The 19,472-nt window shown below is 31.3% G+C and overlaps 1 long non-coding RNA gene across 1 annotated transcript; it reads right to left on the bottom strand.

The window, feature by feature from the left end:
- Positions 1 to 5,866: 5,866 nt before the first annotated feature.
- On the bottom strand, positions 5,867 to 9,489 carry LOC112101152. Its single transcript, XR_002907240.1, has 4 exons — positions 9,210 to 9,489; positions 8,906 to 9,010; positions 6,921 to 7,021; positions 5,867 to 6,033 (listed from the first exon to the last, which is right to left on the bottom strand). It is a non-coding gene; the product is annotated as an uncharacterized LOC112101152 (long non-coding RNA).
- Positions 9,490 to 19,472: the final 9,983 nt, after the last annotated feature.

Genomic DNA, 19,472 nt, shown 5'->3' with positions numbered 1-19,472 from the left:
ATTTGGAAGGAGAGCACTAATTATTCACTAAATATATATATATATATATATATATATATATACACTACAATATTCGTCAAATTTTAGAAAGGAAGGGTTCTCCAGGGATAGGTGAGAATTGGGAAGAAGTGGTTTTTACCACTCAACTACTAGGGGAATGTTGTAAAAATGGGTAAACAACTTATTACTAGACTACATTTTTTTTGGGTATGAAACTCATACTATCAATTGATCGCCAATTGTTGATATTGTAAGTGAGTTATACACTGATTGATTCTGACCTCGATTTTTCAACTTTGAGATAATGTTTCAAGTCTTTTGTCTTTCTAGTTGCTTGTGGGAATATTCTTCTTGAAAATTTACTAGAGCTTTTCTTTTTTTTTTTTTTTTTGGAGTGGATTTCTCATAATTTTTCTAAAATTAGAATGGATTTGAATATACACACATATACATTATTTTTAACTATAATAAAAACAAATAATTTTAATTAATTTAAAATAAATGCCAACAACTCCTTAGTTGAGTTGGTGGACACCTTATTTTCTCATTCGCATATTTATAAGTAATTCCAATAGTTTCAATCTATAAAGAGAGAAGATATTAACCAACTCAACTAATAAGTTGTTAGTGTATTTCTTTCAATTTTAAATTTCTTTGTTAAATGTCAACTTTAATACATTAATGGTGCGTTTACTTCATGTGAATGAGAATGGGGTGGAATGTGAATGGGCTGTAATGGGAATGAGGAATGAAAATGAGATTTCAATGTTTATTTGACAAAAATTAATGGAAATGGGAATATGCTGGAATGCTATTGATGTGTTTACTTGGCAAAATAAATGAGAATGAGGAATGTGAATGAGAATCAATTTAGCAAAATACCCATAGTATTAATAATTAATAAAAATAATTAATTTATCATTATTAACAATATTATCATTATTGTTTTTGTTATTATTATTAATAAAAATAATATTAACAATAATTAATAATAACTAAAATAATAAAGTTAATAAAATTTATAATAATAATAAAATTATTATTATTAAATTTTATTAACTTTATTATTTTAGTTATTATTAGTTATTGTTAATATTATTTTTATTAATATTATTAATATTCTCATTATTAACATTTATTATTATTATTATTATATTATTTTATTAGCTTTATTATTTTAGTTATTATTAATTATTGTTATTATTAATATTATTAATATTATCATTATTAACATTTATTATTATTAATAATAAATTTTATTAACTTTATTATTTTAGTTACTATTAATTACTGTTAACATTATTTTTATTAATATTATCATTATTAACATTTATTATCATCATCATCATCATCATCATCATTATTATTATTATTATTATTATTAACTATATTATTTAGTTACTATTAATTATTGTTAATATTATTTTTATTAATATTATCATTATTAACATTTATTATTATTATCATTATTATTATTAACTATATTATTTAGTTACTATTAACTATTGTTAATATTATTTTTATTAATATTATCATTATTAACATTTATTATTATTATCATTATTATTATTATTAACTATATTATTTAGTTACTATTAATTATTGTTAATATTATTTTTATTAATATTATCATTATTAACATTTATTATTATTAACTTTATTATTTTATTTATTGTTAATTCTTTTATTACTATTTTTATTAATATTATCATTATTAACATTTATTATTATTATTATTATTACTAAAATTAAATTTTATTAACTTTATTATTTTAGTTATTATCAATTATTTATATTATTTTTAATAATAATAATGATAAATGTTAATAATGATAATATTAATAAAAATAATAATAACTAAAATAATAAAGTTAATAAATTTTAATAATAATAATAATAACAACAACAATAAGGATAATATTGTTAATAATGATAAATTAATTATTTTTATTAATTATTATTTTTATCATTATTTTTATTGTTAATAATGATAGTATTAATGAAAATAATGATAATTAATAATAACTAAAATAATAAAGTTAATAAAATTTAATAATAATAATAATAATAATTATTATTATTATTAATGACATTTAAAATAATAAAATTATTTGTGATTTGAACAAGGGTAATTTAGAAAATATGAAAAAAATTAGAAGGATAAAAAGTAAATTTATGTTTCATTTTCATTCCCACATTTTCATTCCCAACCCCCTCATGGGAATGAGATTCCCATTCTTTATTTCCAAATTGTGTGGGACCCACACAATTTATTCCTATTCCCAAATTACATTTTACGAAGTAAATATAAGTTTCATTCTCATTCCCCAAACCCACAAGTAAACACACCATAAGATAGGTATCGGCATTGGGTTGGACTTTAAATTTCAATAGAGTTGAGTTGTATTTATTAATACTCATATTGTACTTATATTCTATTATCATATAAAATATGAAAAAAAAAATGGTTGGAAAGGATTGCTTATACAACAAATTGATTAATCAAACATAACATTGGTATTTGGATGAGGATGGATGCCGTAATCCGAGAATTCTGGATTTTTTTTGTTCAGTTTCACTGGGAATGAGGCTGGCAGCCTGGCCCCCTAGTGGTTGGGCTAACATTTCCCCGTGTTCTTCTAAGAGCGAGCTTTTAACACCCCTCTAATATCCTTATAACACCCCAGTTGAATTATTTCTTACGATACCCTTTATTTTATTGATTAAATATCAATCCACATGTTAAAATCAACCATCTTTCCACAAAGTTTTACTAAAAAAAAAATTATTTTTAAAATTGCATAAAATTATAAAATATATTTTCTTATTATTTAATTTCTATCTTTATAACTCTTATAATTTTCTCAAAAAAAACTTTCGATTAAAATTTAAGATATAAATATAAATTATGATCTAGGACGGGTGTAAAAAACTTTATTAAAAGAATAATTTTATTTAAATGTTTAATTGAATTTTCATTCATAACAAAAAATGAATTAATTTATGTTAAGTTACATAATTTCAATTAAAAGAAAATTTTAAGAGAAATTTTGAGGAGTGGCCTACTCTATGATCAACTATAGCTGATTGACCATATTTTTTGGGAAAGGCTACTTACCCTGATTTTAAACCCCGAAACTGCGCCCCGAATATTATCAAAACGGTGCGTTTTGCTTTGATTTCTTTTTTGCTTTGACTGTTTTCCTTTTGCGCTGATTGTTTCTTTGCTTTTTTGCTTTTTTGCTTTGCTTTGATTGCTTTCCCATTTAGTTCCACATGTGCAGCACGTGAACATTTTCTTTCTTCTTCTATTTGCGCAAGTGTGAACCACAACATTCCGCTTTGCAGACTGAAACTGCAAACTACAAAACTCCAAGTACAGAACTTCCAAACTGCAAAACGCCAACTGATTTGAAGATGCATTAATTGAATGTGGGAGAAAATTACTTCAGTTTTGCTTCAGCTTGTTTCATTGAACCAGATTTCAGTAACACGGTTGCTACTCCTATCTGAATAATGAATATCATAGCAGCACAATCAAGCAACCTTTATGCAGATTACTACAGAATTATTATCAGATTTACCAAGCTGGTGAATACTGAAACTTCTGCCACATGTCACAATGGGGAGTCTCCTTTATAAAACCCCACTGCTGCCGCTGAATCTCTAACCGGCAATTCTGTGCAAGAATAGTAAAGTAATCATTTTCAACTTGCTTTTCCAGCCTTACTCTCTGAACACTACCCACCGGATAGTCCTGCTCAAATTTGCTAGACTTCACATAAAAATTCACCCCTCTTTCCGTTGTAAACTTGTACTTATAAGGGTAAGACCTCGACAAGGCATAAATTGGATCAGAAGACGGCAAAAACTGCAAGAGAATTATCAAAATCACAGGCAACAACTGAATCAACGCACGTAAATTAAACCCATCAGAGCCATCAACGCACATAACTGAATCAACGCACGTAATAATCTTTCGTTTTCTTAATCTGTCTCACGATCGCGATTTGCTCTTCCATGTACGCCGGAGAGGATAAAGAAGAAACTGAGGCAGACGCGCCAGTTGATGGACCCCGGTGTTGGATCGTCGATTGATCGGACGGCTTTGAATTGGGCTCTGCGGACGGGCCGTTAGGTTTTGAAGGAAGCAGCAACGGCAGAGAGCTCGGTCTTGAAGGAAGCAGCAACGGCAGTGACCACAAGATGATAGAATTAAATGAAAAGGAAGCAAAGGTCCGTTTCCGTGGTTTGACAAAAGAAAGGAAAGGAAGAAACATGGGTTAAACGCACCGTTTTCAATTTAATCAAAACGGTGCATTTTAAATTCGGGGCGCGTTTCGAGGTAAAAAATCGGGGTGAATAGCAGCGCTCATATTTTTTTTACCGTAGGCCATGTTTTTTCAGATATTTGCCCCTATTTCTTAATCTAAAAGGCTAAAAGCTCCGGAATTTAGTGTTAAAATTTAAAATTTCTAAAACTAAATTATTTAGAAATTGCATCTATTTGTTATCAAGATTGAGTAGTTGTATCTTAGAAGGTGTAACACTAAAGTATTTAATAAACACTATCTACTACAATTTGGAAGCCTAATTAATTTGATTCCCCACTTATATAATAAAAACATATAATATGATATTTTTCTATATATTATTAATATTTATTTCATAATTACCTCTTTTTTTTCCCTACAGTAACTATAACTTAAAAACTATGGTACCTCAATATCAAACATCTCTTTAAGATCAAAGAGGGCTTGATTGTCCTAGAAATAGGTTTAGGTTGATATTAGCTAAATGGGTGTGGCCAAGTTATATTAGATGCAATTTACATCCAACTCAAGAGTTTCACCCAATAATTTAAACCTTGTTAATAATTTAACAACATTTGAGTTATTGAACGTAACCTTTTAGTTAATGTAAGTTATATAATGTAACTTAGCATCACCTTGGCTAATTATGCATACAAAATCGAATTATATATCTATTATTTGCAAACTTTGCAATAACATCACAAATTACTTGAGTGGGTATTTAGTGTTAAATTATTTATCAATTTGGAACACAATAATATAATAAGAGAAAGTGAGAGACAAGAAATAAGAGATACAATAGTCTAAAAAGAAATTTTATTCAATCTCAAATATATACAAATAAGGAGTTAATGCCTTCTTTTATAGTGATACAACCATAAAGTGGTGACGTAATAGATAAAAAACATAAGATAAAATAATCATTAAATAGGTTGCTTGTGGGGAGATAAAATGTCTGAAGTTACATGCATTTATATGGTTGATGAATCATATTTCATAGGGAATATGTCTTGTTAAAACTGTTGCTAGTAAAATAACAAAGAAAAAGGAGTATGCTATTGATCTATATCTTAAGGTGTAAAGTTGCCTCATTAAAACCTTACTAACACTACTATAAAATTAGTTTTTAATGACGGTTTTAAACGACATAAGATGACGATTTTAAACGACATAAGATGACGGTTTTAAAACCGTCATCTTAAGCAGTGACGTTAAAAGGGACATATCTTTTATGACAGTTCAAAAACTGTCATTATTCAAAAACTGTCATTAAATGTATACATATAATGACGGTTATTTTAATAAACGGTCATTATATATCATATGTACATAAGTTTTAATGACAATTTTTTGTCAAAAACCGTCATTAAATATATATTTATAATGACAGTTATTTTACAAAACAGTTATTATTTGCTATATATACTAGAGTTTTAATGACAGTTTTTTTCCCAAAAACTGTCATTAATGTGATTTTTAATGACGGTTCTTACATAATAACCTTCATCTTTAGCATGTTAATTTTTTTTTTTTAAATATTTACAATGATCATTTCAAGCCCCAATTTCAATTATAGTATCCATAATTCTTTTACAATTATACGTTCTACAAATGTTTCATATCAAAAGTTAGTTATAAAAAAGATTTGATAATTCCTTTTATCTCTTCAATATATCTTCGACTCAATAACATGCTTGCTTGCTGCCTTGAAAAATTATATCTGGTTATAACCAAAGGAAAAAAACAAAAACAAACCAGAAAAACAATTAGCAAGAAGATAAAGAGCAAAGAAGTAACGAAATAAAAAAGAAAATAAAAAGAAACATGTTTTGAGCGTTGTTTTCTTTGTAATACAGTAGCAAAACCAATTCTAGGCACCATATAAAACAAAAATAATAGTACAAGTAATTAGCCTCGACGTAATTTTAATTTAAGCGATGAAGAGTTCAAACAAGCTGATCATATGTCAAGTAAATTAAATTTAAATGCTTGAACTTCTCATTTCATGACATTTTAATAAATTAACTATAAAAATCATAAAATAAGCATTTAGTCTTCCCATGGTTTCTTTCAACAAGCGCTAAATGAATTATTGCTATCAAATTAATATAAACTGTCAAAAAGTGTAAATAAATTAAAGGGATGGACCTAAATTTAAAGGTCTAGGAATTTAACCTCTTCATATGGCTCATCAAGTCAATGAATGTCACCAAACTTAATTGTAAATTCTTGACTTACAGAATTTTGAAAGAATATATGATTAGAAAGATCCTAAAAATCACCACCATCTGCTAAACTAAAATTTTGAAAGAGTTAATTTATTACGTTTGCACATTCATATGCTCGTACTATATTAATTTAATATAGTATCCCAATTTAGTAGTCCAAGAGCATTAACACGTATACACTACAAGCTAAACAGTTAGAAGATTATAGGTACACTAATATGAGTGTATATCTAAAAATATTTTCAGAACTCATATTCTAAAGCAAGAAACATGAGAATGGATTGTAGATACATAAATATATGACCATTGTAGATGTGAATGTTGAGTAGTATAGTTGTAATGCCATACAGACAATTAAAGCACAAACTGTAAAAGTCACCTGATACAGCTTGTATTTTGTCAAATCATTTAACTTATCAGCAAAGAAGAGGAGACCATTGGCGTCAAACTATGCAGTTGCTTTGTTGTCTTCTACATAATCTGCATTAACAAAGTCATATTACTGATAGAACTAATAATTTTGAATAAACTAAAATGAAGAAAGAAAACTAATTTAAGAAAAGGAATTACTTTCAAACTACCGAGAAATAGAAACAAGGAAAGCAATAATCAACAGCAAGTTTAAAAATCAACTTGCTTTCATGCTTTTGTTCTTTAGGATCAAATTGTATAGAATCCTAAATAACTCCTTCCAATTTCTCAGTTTTTATCTTGAAAGCAATCAAAGCATCCATTTGCACTCAAACTTTCAACCTAAGCATAATTTTCTTTCACTTTAGTCCCGTAAAACTTGTCAAATTTATCAAACTCATCATCAAGCCTTCCAAAAAACTACTGCTCTCATTCCCCTCTTTCCTCAACAATCTTCAAAAATATTTTCAATTCAAAATAGACTAAAAAAATTTCTAGGAGCCTTTTTAACTGTAGAACAGCAACTAATCAACACCTGCACATTTCCAGCGGCTATTTTGCAGCTGTTCTGCAGTGAAAACAGCTTATAGAAATCTGTAGGGGCTGTGTTGCTGCTGTTTTGTAGTGAAAACAGCCCCTGCAAATTACTAAGGGCTGTTTCACTGCAGAAAAGCAGCAAAACAGCTGTTGTGAACTTCTAGCAGCTATTTTGACAGCAAATCGACAGAAAACAGCCCTTGGAATTATCCATTGCTGTTCTAGCTCGATGAAAAATACAGTAAATTGAATTTTTAAATGCGAACATAGTAAATAGATGATTCAACAACCATGGAAAATTATCAAATGAACCCCAAACGGGAAAAAGCAAAGTTATCAAGAAAAAACAAAATAGATAAGCCTTGTTATCAATAACACATCAGCATGCAAAATATTTACAATTGTAAAATTCCAAATATCTTATATCATGGCAGCATGACAACACCCAAGTTTATTTTAGGTGCTCTCTAGCTGATAAAAACAGCACCTGAAACTTTCAGGTGCTAATTTTAACAGTAAACAGCAGCAGGACAGCACCCAGATTATTTTTTGGGTGCTGCCTAACTGTTGAAATATTAGTAAAAACAGCACCTGCAACTTTCAAGTGCTATTTTTAACATCAAACAGCAGCATGACAGCACCCTAAAGTAGTTTGGGTGTTGTCTAGCTACTGAAATTGTGTTAAAACAACAGTATGACAGCACCCAAAAAATTTTTAGGTGCTGTCTAGCTGATAAAAACAGCAGTTGAAACTTTTAGGTGCTGTTTTTAGCAGCAAACAGCAGCATGACAACTCCTAGAATATTTTCTGGGTGCTGCCTAGCTGCTGAAATTGTGTTAAAAACAGCACCTGCAACTTTTGAGTGCTGTTTTTAACCTCAAACAACAGTATGACAGCACCTAAAAATGTTTTTGGTGCTGTCTAGCTAATAAAAACAGCATCTGGAACTCCCAGGTGCTGTTTTTAACAAACAGCTGCATGACTGCACCCAGAAACTTTTACGGATGCTGTCCAGTTACTAAAATCAGTACTTGGAAGTTCCCTGTGCTGTTTTTAACAGCATATAGCAACATGACAGCAGCAGAACAATTTTACAGTTGCTGTTTTCTTCATAAATCAGCGGCAATCAAAGCTTCTCAAAACTTCACTATAAGAAAAGAACAATTAAACCCGCTCAATTGAGTTTGGGAGGAAGGGATACTTTTATTATATCAAAACAAAGTTAAAAAAACAACAAAAAAGATAAAATGTTATGGCCCTTTCAAGGTTCTCTACTTACAACGTGCCAGTCATGGGACTAAATACTCAAAAGGAAATAGAGTTTGCTGAATTAAACATCAATTTCATAAAACCCACACCATAAAATTACATAGCAATGAAATATTTTAAAACAAAATATAGGAACTGAAATAAACCTCGTAGATGATTGAACTCAACACCGATCTCAAGCACACCAATAATCTCTGAGAGAAGTAGCCATGTTTAGAGTCATCCAATGCTAGGTTACAAAACCATGAAACCTGCCCAATCAAATTAATGAGATTTATAAGTAATAAAATGAAAATTACAGAGAGAGAGAGAGAGAATGATCTGGCTCATAAATAAAATTCTTCAAATTCCTCTCCAATAATGTATGTGGAAAGTAGAGGGCTTTCAATGAAGGAGCTGATAATGTGTCAATTTGATTACAAATAAATCAAAATGGCAAATGGGGCTGACCTAGGCAGTGAACTGAGTATGCATTAGTGCATCAACGATGGGATTCAACTCAGTGGCTGCTGAGACGGCACAACAATCCCAAAGTTGTGATGGTTACGAAGTAGGCAACAATCAATCTTGGCTAAGATTATATTTTGCATGAATGTCGATTCTGGAGAGAAATGAAAGAGTGATGCAAGGTCGAATTTGGGTATTTGGGAGAGAGATTCTGAAGTGAAGAAATAAAATGCCCAAGTCTTGAAATCGGCTTCGGTTTTTTTATTTGTATATTTCATGACATAAACGGTCGAAGATTAATAATTCCCTTTTTAACGACGGTTCCTAAACTAACCGTCGTTATATGACGGTTATATTTTAGTGGATATACAATGACGGTTAAGTTTAAAAACCGTCATTGTAAGAATGTATTTTTAATGACCGTTTTCAAACTCAACCATCATTAAACATAATAAGATATTTTAATTATATATTTAATGACAATTTTTATAACAAACAGTCATTAAAAATAATATTATATTTAATGATGTTTTTTTTATAAAACCATCATTAAAAGTATTAGATATTATGACAATTAAGATAATAACAGTCATAAAAAAATTTGAATGATAGTTATTAAAAATAATCGTCATAATTTATGGGACAAAATCTAATAAAAGAAAAAGAAAAAAATGTATGTAGTGCTCCATATCAATAACTTTTCTTGATAAATAATCTATTCCTCAAAATGACATGAGTACTTTAATGATCAATTATAATTTATTGAAACTGATGATACCTTGCGAAAACAATATGTAAGATTGACACCATCTTTTTTAAGTTTGAATACATAAAAATTTGGATAAGCTTTATGTCTCATTACTTTCACGTCTACAATTTTATACATTGAAATTGCAAGTTCCCGTGCAATTTGACGCAAGACACTTTTCAAGAGAGTACATTTGTTCAGGACCCAAAGCAACAATTTCGCTAGAGAAAGAAAATGATCATTTATCATATCGATTTTCCAATATGAAAAATTAATAGACTTAGGATCATGAAAAATTTATGACTTTAGCGAATATTAATATATCAAAAAATAAATATTTATTAATTTATATATAATATGAAGTTTATAATAGGAACTAGTATGAAGGTAGTATAATTAGATAATGCAGTTATTTTGTCAAGATGTATGATATGATTTTGACTTGAATGAATTAGTCACTTGATAATCCTATGACTAAATTATAATTACATGGCAACTCATCAAAGAAGACTTTTGCAGGTAATAATCTTTCTTATTTCTTTTAACATAGCACATATAATACAATAGTGACTTCTTATTTAAAAAGTGTTAAAAAAAGTAATAATGACAGATAAAATATCTAGAGCATTACTTTAGTATAAGAAAGAAAATTATCAACATATCATATGTATTTAGTTTTAAATTAATTAATTATTGATTTATATAACATGGGTCCTATAGAAAAAGAAGATTTAAAAAAAATTATCTAAATTTTTTTTTTGAATTATTGATTTACCACGTTGGTCCCAAGTCAAGACCAATACAAACTATTATTTAATTGAAGTTATCAATTTATCAAGTATTAATTTAAATAATACTTTTGTCAATTAAAATTATAATTTTTAGTACATATGCCTTTTGTAAGGGCTATAGATTTCTCTTTTTTAACTTTTTTGTTTGAAAGAAATCACTAAGAATGTGGGGGTTAGGCGAGATCCTTACCTGTAAAATAAATCAGTAAATAAGCAAATACATAAGGAGGGGAGCATAAACCAAACATTCTAAAGCAAATGTAAGTATATAAGAATAGAAAAAGAAATATTAAACGATCAAATGGAATAAAAAAGCCATCAGTCCTAACATTTGACATGAGAAACAATATGCGCATCTAAACAGAGAATACTAGATAAGGATTTGGAAAGATCCCGAAAATACAAGAAACGCCGACTAACTCGATGAGTACAAGTCTAATTGGCCAAAAAAATTGAAATAGAAGTGGCCTCCCAAATCACATGCCTAACTGAAATAAGAGAAGAATAAATCAAAACACACACCTAACGCAAAAAATAAGCATAATCCCAGCGAACAAGACTCTGGGAATGAATTCAAGAAGCCACTATGGCCAAGTCTGACTTTACCTTAAGCATAGAGTAACCGAGGTTAATAGCAAGCTCCAACCCCTCACAAATTGCCATAAGCTTAGCAAAAAAGACTGACTGACAGCTAAGAAAGACCCAAAAATAGTTAAAACCACACCCCGATGATCATGGAGAATGCCATCCGAAGTAGCCATCCTAGAATTGCCCCTTGAGCAACCATCCACAGTCAACTTTGTAACTCCAAGAGGCGGCCTCATCCAATAAACTATTTGAATCGCCCTCCTGGGTGTTGTTATGACTTGCAAACCCTCCTCAATTCAAGAACTCGAAACTCCCCTCAATTGAGCAAACATACAATCAAAGGCGAAATTAGTAAGCCTAAATCCGAGACCACCCGATAGATAACTGCATTGATAGACAAAGGTTGGGAATCGAACCTAAAAGCATTACGAGCGTTCCAAACTTGCCATAAAATAAAACAAGGAAGAAGGACTCGAAGATGACTCAGAGAAGGGGCACACTACCGCCAATAGAGAAGCAAAACATGGGGGGGGGGGAGGGTAAAAAAACCAACATCTTGTGTACCTAAAATTTGCCGAAAGTGAACCCAAACCGAGTAAACCTGCAGATAGTCAATAAATAAATGCCAAGAATCTCAGCAGCCTGACCATAAACATGTCAGGAGATCATGCAAAATCCTCTCCAGCACAAGGCATCATTAGTAGCCAAAAACCCATCTAAGAACCGCCAAAGGAAAAAAGAAACTCGAGAAGGAATATGTTGCTGCTAGATAACTGAAAAAGCCTAATCTTTTTCGCCTTGAACAATGCACAATTCCCCAAGCCATTCGTAAGTGAAAAGCACCATCAGGAGCAAGATCCCACCGAATCAAATTCGGCTCCCTACTAGAAATAGGATCCAAAAGAATCCGCGCAACAATAGAAGAGGGCAACACATCTTACCCCTATCCCACTAGATTTCTTTTTTGTAACTTGCATACATCTTTTACAGGCAATTTGAATCTATTTATTTCTCATTATATTCTTCTTCAAGAGCAATGTATTTATTATAGATCAAATGCTTTTGCTATATACGCAAACAAGTTCTCTTTAGGAGCATTGAATTATTCCACATAGTTAGATTTAACGCCCATGATGAGATGAATTTATCTAACGTAAGTGATAATATAAACTTAGAGTTTGTTTAGGATTCTTATGAGATAAAATTATTATTTTATCTTAATCCTAATCACATAAGATGTAGCTTATTAAATAACTCTAGGAAGTTGATTTGAATTAAACTATACTTATTGTAATATATAAACACTACATGGGTGAGTGATAGCACGTACAATAATAATCATAAGAATCAGAGCATCATCAAAAGAAAGTGAGAGAAAAGTGAAAAAAGGCAGTGGGTTCTTGCTTCGTGAATTGAGAGGATTTTCCAAATACGTGATTGTCCTCCGATCATCAGTGACATAAACTCATGACGATCTGTTTGTGAAGGAGATTTTCTCGTGAAGGTTCCAGTTTCTAGTAATCAATTCCTATTCGTTGCGATCTGCTCGTGCTAGTTCCTGAATTTTGGAGATTGTAGGGAGCTTATTCTTTATCCTTGCAGATTCGTGACGATTCGTTTCTGTATTAACCAACAAGGTATGGATTTGGTTGAACAAAATAAATTGCATGATTTATTTAGAAAATCATCATTAGTATCAGAGCCTGTGTAGTTTATGTCCTAATCTTGGGTGCATTATGTATGCTAATAGTCCATGTTTTTCCATGAAAATTTGATAAAATCACACATTAATGGTGTATGATAATATACATAATGTTAAATAGGGGTGGCAAAAAAGCCCGGGTCGGCCCAAACCTAGTCTAGCCCAGCCCAGGCCCGCGGGCCTAAAGCCCGACTCGCAAATGGTGGGCATGGATATGGGCCCAAAATTACAAAGCCCACATATGTTGGGCCTGGACAAGGCCTTAGCAAAAAAGCATGGGCTTTTTTAATATATGAATAAAAAATAAATTTAATTTAAATAAAAAAGAAAAAACTCAAAATATTAAATTAGTTTAATTTTTTATATTAGTATTTATTATTTTATTAGATTGTATTACTAATATTGTATGTATTGGACTCTTATTCTATTATATATTAGATGATTGTCTTTAATTTAAATATTTTTTTCTTAAATAAAAATATTTTATAATTAATTAAAAAAAAACTCAAGCCCGGTCCGTCCAAATTTGGACTGACTTTTGAAGGGTCTGGACTTTGTTTGAATGATGTGGGCTTGGGCCTAGGCTTCGAAAAGCCTGACCCAAGCCCACAAATTGCCATCACTAATGTTAAAGCATGAAATTTGGAACATAATCATGGAACATACAAAGAGTATATCTGGAACTTTGTTTGATGTAATATGTTCTTGAAGAATGAATAAATTAAAACCCTAAGTTATAAACCAGCATGCTTATTTTGCTTATAAATTTTTTGTATTTTCATTCGTTTTCTGGAAAATTGATATCATTGGGAAGATCTTTTAATTATCTTCGCAACGGTGTATCATATGCTTGATTTGGACTTGCAAATTGAGAGAACGAAACGTTTGAAGTTCTAGTTCAAAATCTGGAATTTTTGTTCAAATTGAAAAAGATGTACAGTGTTACATGTGTTGTCCCAATCTCGGGCATGGCGCGTGACATTCACCCCTTCAATACAACAAAAATCGAAGACCATATTTGAATTTAGGACATGAAAAAAGGGTGGAAAGTCGGAAACGTAAGGTCGGAAAATGGTCAGAATTTGTTGACGAGGAGAGTTAAAAAAAAAAACAAGACTTGACTCTAAACCAGTTCAAGCCGCATGAACCGAACCTGGCTAGACCGCGAGTTAGCACAAGTCAGTGTGCCAAGTGCGCCGCGTTGACCCACGCGTGACAATGGCATGTGTAATGTATGTGCCACCTTCCTAACCTCTGATTGAGGTGCTGTTTCTGGCGGTTGAACCAGAATTTAATTTCCTATTTTTTATATTTTAAAATTTATTTTTGCCCCTGTTTTAATTTAATTTATTTTTAATTTTTTGACATGCTTGAATTTATGAATAAAAATAGTTTTATTGCTATTAAAATTCACATAATATGCATCTTACATGTAAGGATGTTATATTCTAGTGGGGGGAAATATAAAATACTAAAATATTATGGGGATTATTAAAGTCTGGCGTAGTAATGTGAATTTTGCATGTATAAGAAAATTCTTACAAAAAGACGGTAAGAGTCTAAGGAAACAAGGTATTTAAGTGGGACCATCCTGTCCCCACATCTTTCGTAGGAATTTTCCTAGTGCTTATTCATATGAACAGATGCATGAAGGCTTTTTTTATCCCTTAAAACTAAAATAAGTGTTCTATTATTTAAGATTTTGCGCAAAAGGACTAAATGATGATAATTTAATTATTTGGAGAGGATGATGATTAGGAGCTTCGACGACTTTTTTATTCTAATCCTATGTTAAATTAATCATGTTTGGGTCTTGTGTTTGCAAAAAAATTAAATATGTGTAAGAATCATGCTAATTATCGTTTTTTGTTTGTGACTGTAAGAAATGGCATCTTCAAAGAATATCGTGGCTGAATTGAAAAAAAAAAGAGAAAAATTGAATGGTGACAATTATGACATTTGGCACCAAGAGGTTCAATATGTTCTTGAAGAGCAAGAGGCTCTTGAGATTCTCAATAACACCATAATTGAGCCTGAGAAACCTAAGAATGGTCCTACTGAACAATACCATAAGGATTTTGAAGCTTATCAGTCTTGGAAAAGGAAAAACAGTAATGCTCACATTTCGTTGTTGATTTGTATGCAAAATGACCTTATGTGTGAGTTCGAAGAGTACCGTATGGCTCATGAAATGTGGCTTGCCTTGAAAGAAAAGTATGGTGGTACTTCGACCACTAAACTAAGAGGGCTCAACATCAAGTTTGACTCCTTTATAAAGTGCCCAGAAAAGAGCATGAGGCAGTATTTAAGGAGATGTCGAACATGATACGTGAGTTGAAAAATGTTGGACATGTATTGACTGATGAGCAACAGGTTCAGGTAGTCATACAATCCATTCATGACAATTGGGAACATATGAGAGTTAATATGACCTATGCTGATAGCATTAAGATATTTAATGATATCAAGTGTCATTTGGAGCTAGAAGATGATCGCCTAGAGGCTGCTCAAACTTCTAGTCAACTTTATATGGCTAACTCTAAGCCGCAGAAAGCTTCGGGGTTCAAGTGCAAAAGAGGACACAATATTTTCCAAAGGGAAATGAGAAATGTGCCACTTTAAGGGAAGCCTAACAATGTAAAGCGCATGAGAGGAAAGCACGTTGGACAAAAGAAAGACAAGATTAAAATAAATTGTTACAATTGTGGCAAATTGGGTCACTTCGTTCGTGAATGCACTGAGCTGAAAAAGGTACAATTCATCTCCACAAAATTTATGTTGTAACTATATGACAAGTTTTGTTTTTCTAATCGAATCTCGTCCTTTGTGGACTGTAGACTCAGGAGCAATAGATCACATAGTCAGAGAGTGTGGAGCGTTTATGGAGTATCGTCCAATTAGTCAAGGAACAAAATGAATATATGTGGGTAACAACTCAAGGGTTGAAGCTAAATGAATTGGCACTTGCAAGTTAGAGTTGTGCGGTGGCCGAATACTTTATCTCCACAATATTCTTTATGCTCCAGACATCTAACGAAACTTAGTCTCTGTTACTGCTCTTCTTAGGATGGGATATCAATTACAATTTTATGGTGTTATTTTAAAGATCGTTCTTAATTCAACTCTAGTTGCTACTGGTCATTTATTAAATGGGTTTATGGTTTTGGATACTAAATTACTAATTATAATAATTCCAATAATAGTTGTTTTTCGATAATTATTTCTTCCAATGTGGATGTGAATACTTGGCATGCTAGATTAGGACATATAGGGCCAGAAAGAATTAATAGATTAGTAAGAGAAGGCCTATTACGCTCACTCGCTAATATTGACTTGCCCATTTGTGAATTTTTTCTAGCTCGAAAAGCAACTAGAAAGCTATTTGGCAAATCTATTAGATCTGAAAGTCCATTGCAAATAGCCTATTTTGACATCTGTGTACTAATGAGTGTGAGGGCTAGACATAGAGCCATGTACTTCATCATATTCATTGATGACTACTCATGTTTTGGTCATGTTTATTTGATTTCTCATAAAGATGAAGTATTAGATTGCTTTAGATCATACTTGAATCTAGTAGAGAATCAATTAGACAAAAGGATCAAAGTCCTAAGAACAGACCGTGGACGAGAATACCTTTCAGAGTAGTTTAAAGAACTATGAAATGATAAATGTATTGAGAGACAATTAACTATTCCAAGGACTCCATAATAAAATGGTGTTACAAAAAGAAGGAATAGAACATTACTCGAAATGGTTAGGTGTATGATGGCAAAATCAAATCTTCTAATTTCTTATTGGGGGGCATGCATTGTTGACTGCCACTTATGTACTTAACCGAGTTCCAAGTAAGTCAGTAAGTTCCACTCTACATGATCTATGGACACGTAGAAAACCTGATCTTACTCATTTGCGTCCTTGGCGGTCTGCAGCGTATGTTCATAAATCATCTCATAAACATGGGAAATTAGGTCCAAGAAGAAAGAAATGTATCTTTATAAAATACCCAGAACACTCCAAAGAGTATATGTTCATAGGTGAACATGATGATATAACTATAACTGAGATAGAATCACGAGATGTCACATTTTTGAAAAATGAATTCCTTAGCATATGACGTTCATCTATATGAGTTGAATGATTCAGAGATTAATAACACTTATTATTTACAAATTGAGAGAACCCTAGATATGTCTGGGAATTCTGATTTTAGTGGAAGTCAACCACAAAATGAGTTTACTCCACATGACAACTCAATTAGAAGAAGTAATCGTACACCCATCCCACGTCGTCGTTTTAAGATTGAGGGGGAGGCGTTTATGATTGCTTCAAATGATGGTGATGAGCCAAGAACTTATAGTGAGGCTATCACATCATCAGCTAAAGAATTGTGGATTAAAGTAATGGATGAAGAAATAGAGTCAATGAGATCGAACCACGTCTGGGACTTGGTTGATTTACCGCCCAACCGTAAGGCCATTGAAAAAAAATAGGTTTTACGTGTTAAACGAAAGGTGGATGGTGTTGAGTGTTAGAAAATGTATATTTATAAAGGAGAAAATCGTCATTTTACACTTCAAGTTTTACTAACACCTTTACTTTTATGTATTTAACATTCTTTTGATTTAATTCTGTGTGTTTTATTTTAATTAAGTATTTGATGTATTTTAAGGGCATCATAGTCATTTCACAATAAAGGAGAGATCAAACGGCAAAACGGACATCACTTTTGAACTCAGGACGGTCGAAAACCTTAGGAGGAGCATAAAAGGAAAAATAGCACTGTTCACATGTACGGTACTATTCACGTGTACGGTATTGTCTACGTTACTGTTCAAGACACTATTCACATAGATGGATCAATGACGTGGCATTGACCGATGATGTGGCATTGACTGATGAGGTGTCACGATCCTGTTGGACTAAAATTCTTATGTACTGTTGATGGTGACGTGGTAGCATATCAGTGGACCAAAAATTTCGCGTACGGTACATGCATCACATAGGATTATTTTCAACCAAACCGCGTCACTGTTCAACCCGGGTCAAACCGTGTGACTGTTCATCCACGTGGTCAAACCGTGTACTGTTGACTGATGAAGTGGCGCAATCATGAGCGTCCAAACTGTTTTTAATCCGATGGCCATGATTTACTCCATGTATCTATAAAAATGGGGCCTTCCCCCCATAATTTGATATCTCTGAATCTATTTTTGGACTCCATTTTCTGTAATTCCCTCTCCATCTTGTATTTTGTACGTATTTTAATAAATTTCCTTTTCGCCCCTAGTTCAATTATGAGTAGCTAATTTTCTTTTAAGCTTGGGTTGAAAGTGAAGTCTCAACATGTGTCATGGACTTTATTTGGTAAATTTATTTTCTCTTCCCCTCTAGTTTTTGTGGATGTTTTGACTTCTTGTCGACAAATAATAATAATCTTGTCTAGATACCGCCTTGGTTTCACCGACTCTCTAGTACAAGGTTATTATTATTTGGCACGATAAACCCTTAGCACCATATTGATTAGAGTGTGGTTCATGAGGTGTGGATTCCCCCTTCATGATTTAATTAGCATTAATAATGAATATTTAGCCCATGATGCATGTTGATACGGATCCAGATACCCAAGTACGTCATTTCAATAGATTTCACTTCAATTTATTATCGCCATTTTAATTCCAATTTTAGAATAATCTAAGTTACTTTCACCACAAATCCAACCACCCATTTAGAAAAATTAATTCTGCATACAATTAAAATCCACCTCCTCGTGGGATCGACACTCGTCACCATTAATCTATTCTACAATAGATTCGTGCACTTGCGAGTTCAATAAAATTTGCACAACAAGTTTTTGGCGCCGTTGCCGGGGAGGTAAGTAATTTTAATTCATAGAATTAATTTTTGTAAATAATTTCTTTTATTTGTTTTCTTGTATTTTTTTTCTTATTAAAAAAGAAAAGAAAAAAAAATAAATCTGCATTTAGAGGTAATAATTTCTTTTCTTTCTCTATTCTTTACAATTCTGTAATTTAATTTTTAAGTTATTTTTCTTTGTAATTTTTTTATTAATTTATTTTTAGTTAATTTATTTTCACGTATTTTTTTTAGTGTGTTTTTATAGTAAGGTTGTAATAGCGCAATAAGGTTAGTATCGTAATTTCTCCCTCTTTTTTATTTTTATTTGTTTTGTTTTCATCTTTATTTTTATTTTATTTGTTTTGCATGCATGGTCGAAGGCATTATTAACTAATCTTGAACATATAGACCTTGAACTTGAGAAAACATTTCGCACACACAAACAAGTTAAAAATAAAATGGATTTGCAACCACAGAAGAGGCCATTTAAGGACTACTTCGGTCCTTTAGCTAATTTGAGCACATCATGCATAAGATACCCAAATGTAGCTGCTAGGAGTTTTGAACTAAAACCTAGT

The sequence above is a fragment of the Citrus clementina genome, unplaced genomic scaffold, assembly GCF_000493195.1.
Source record: "Citrus clementina cultivar Clemenules unplaced genomic scaffold, Citrus_clementina_v1.0 scaffold_2, whole genome shotgun sequence".
NCBI classification, from domain to species: Eukaryota; Viridiplantae; Streptophyta; class Magnoliopsida; order Sapindales; family Rutaceae; genus Citrus; species Citrus x clementina.
Note: the sequence above shows the minus strand (reverse complement) of the source record. Positions and strands in the feature narration are given on the sequence as shown.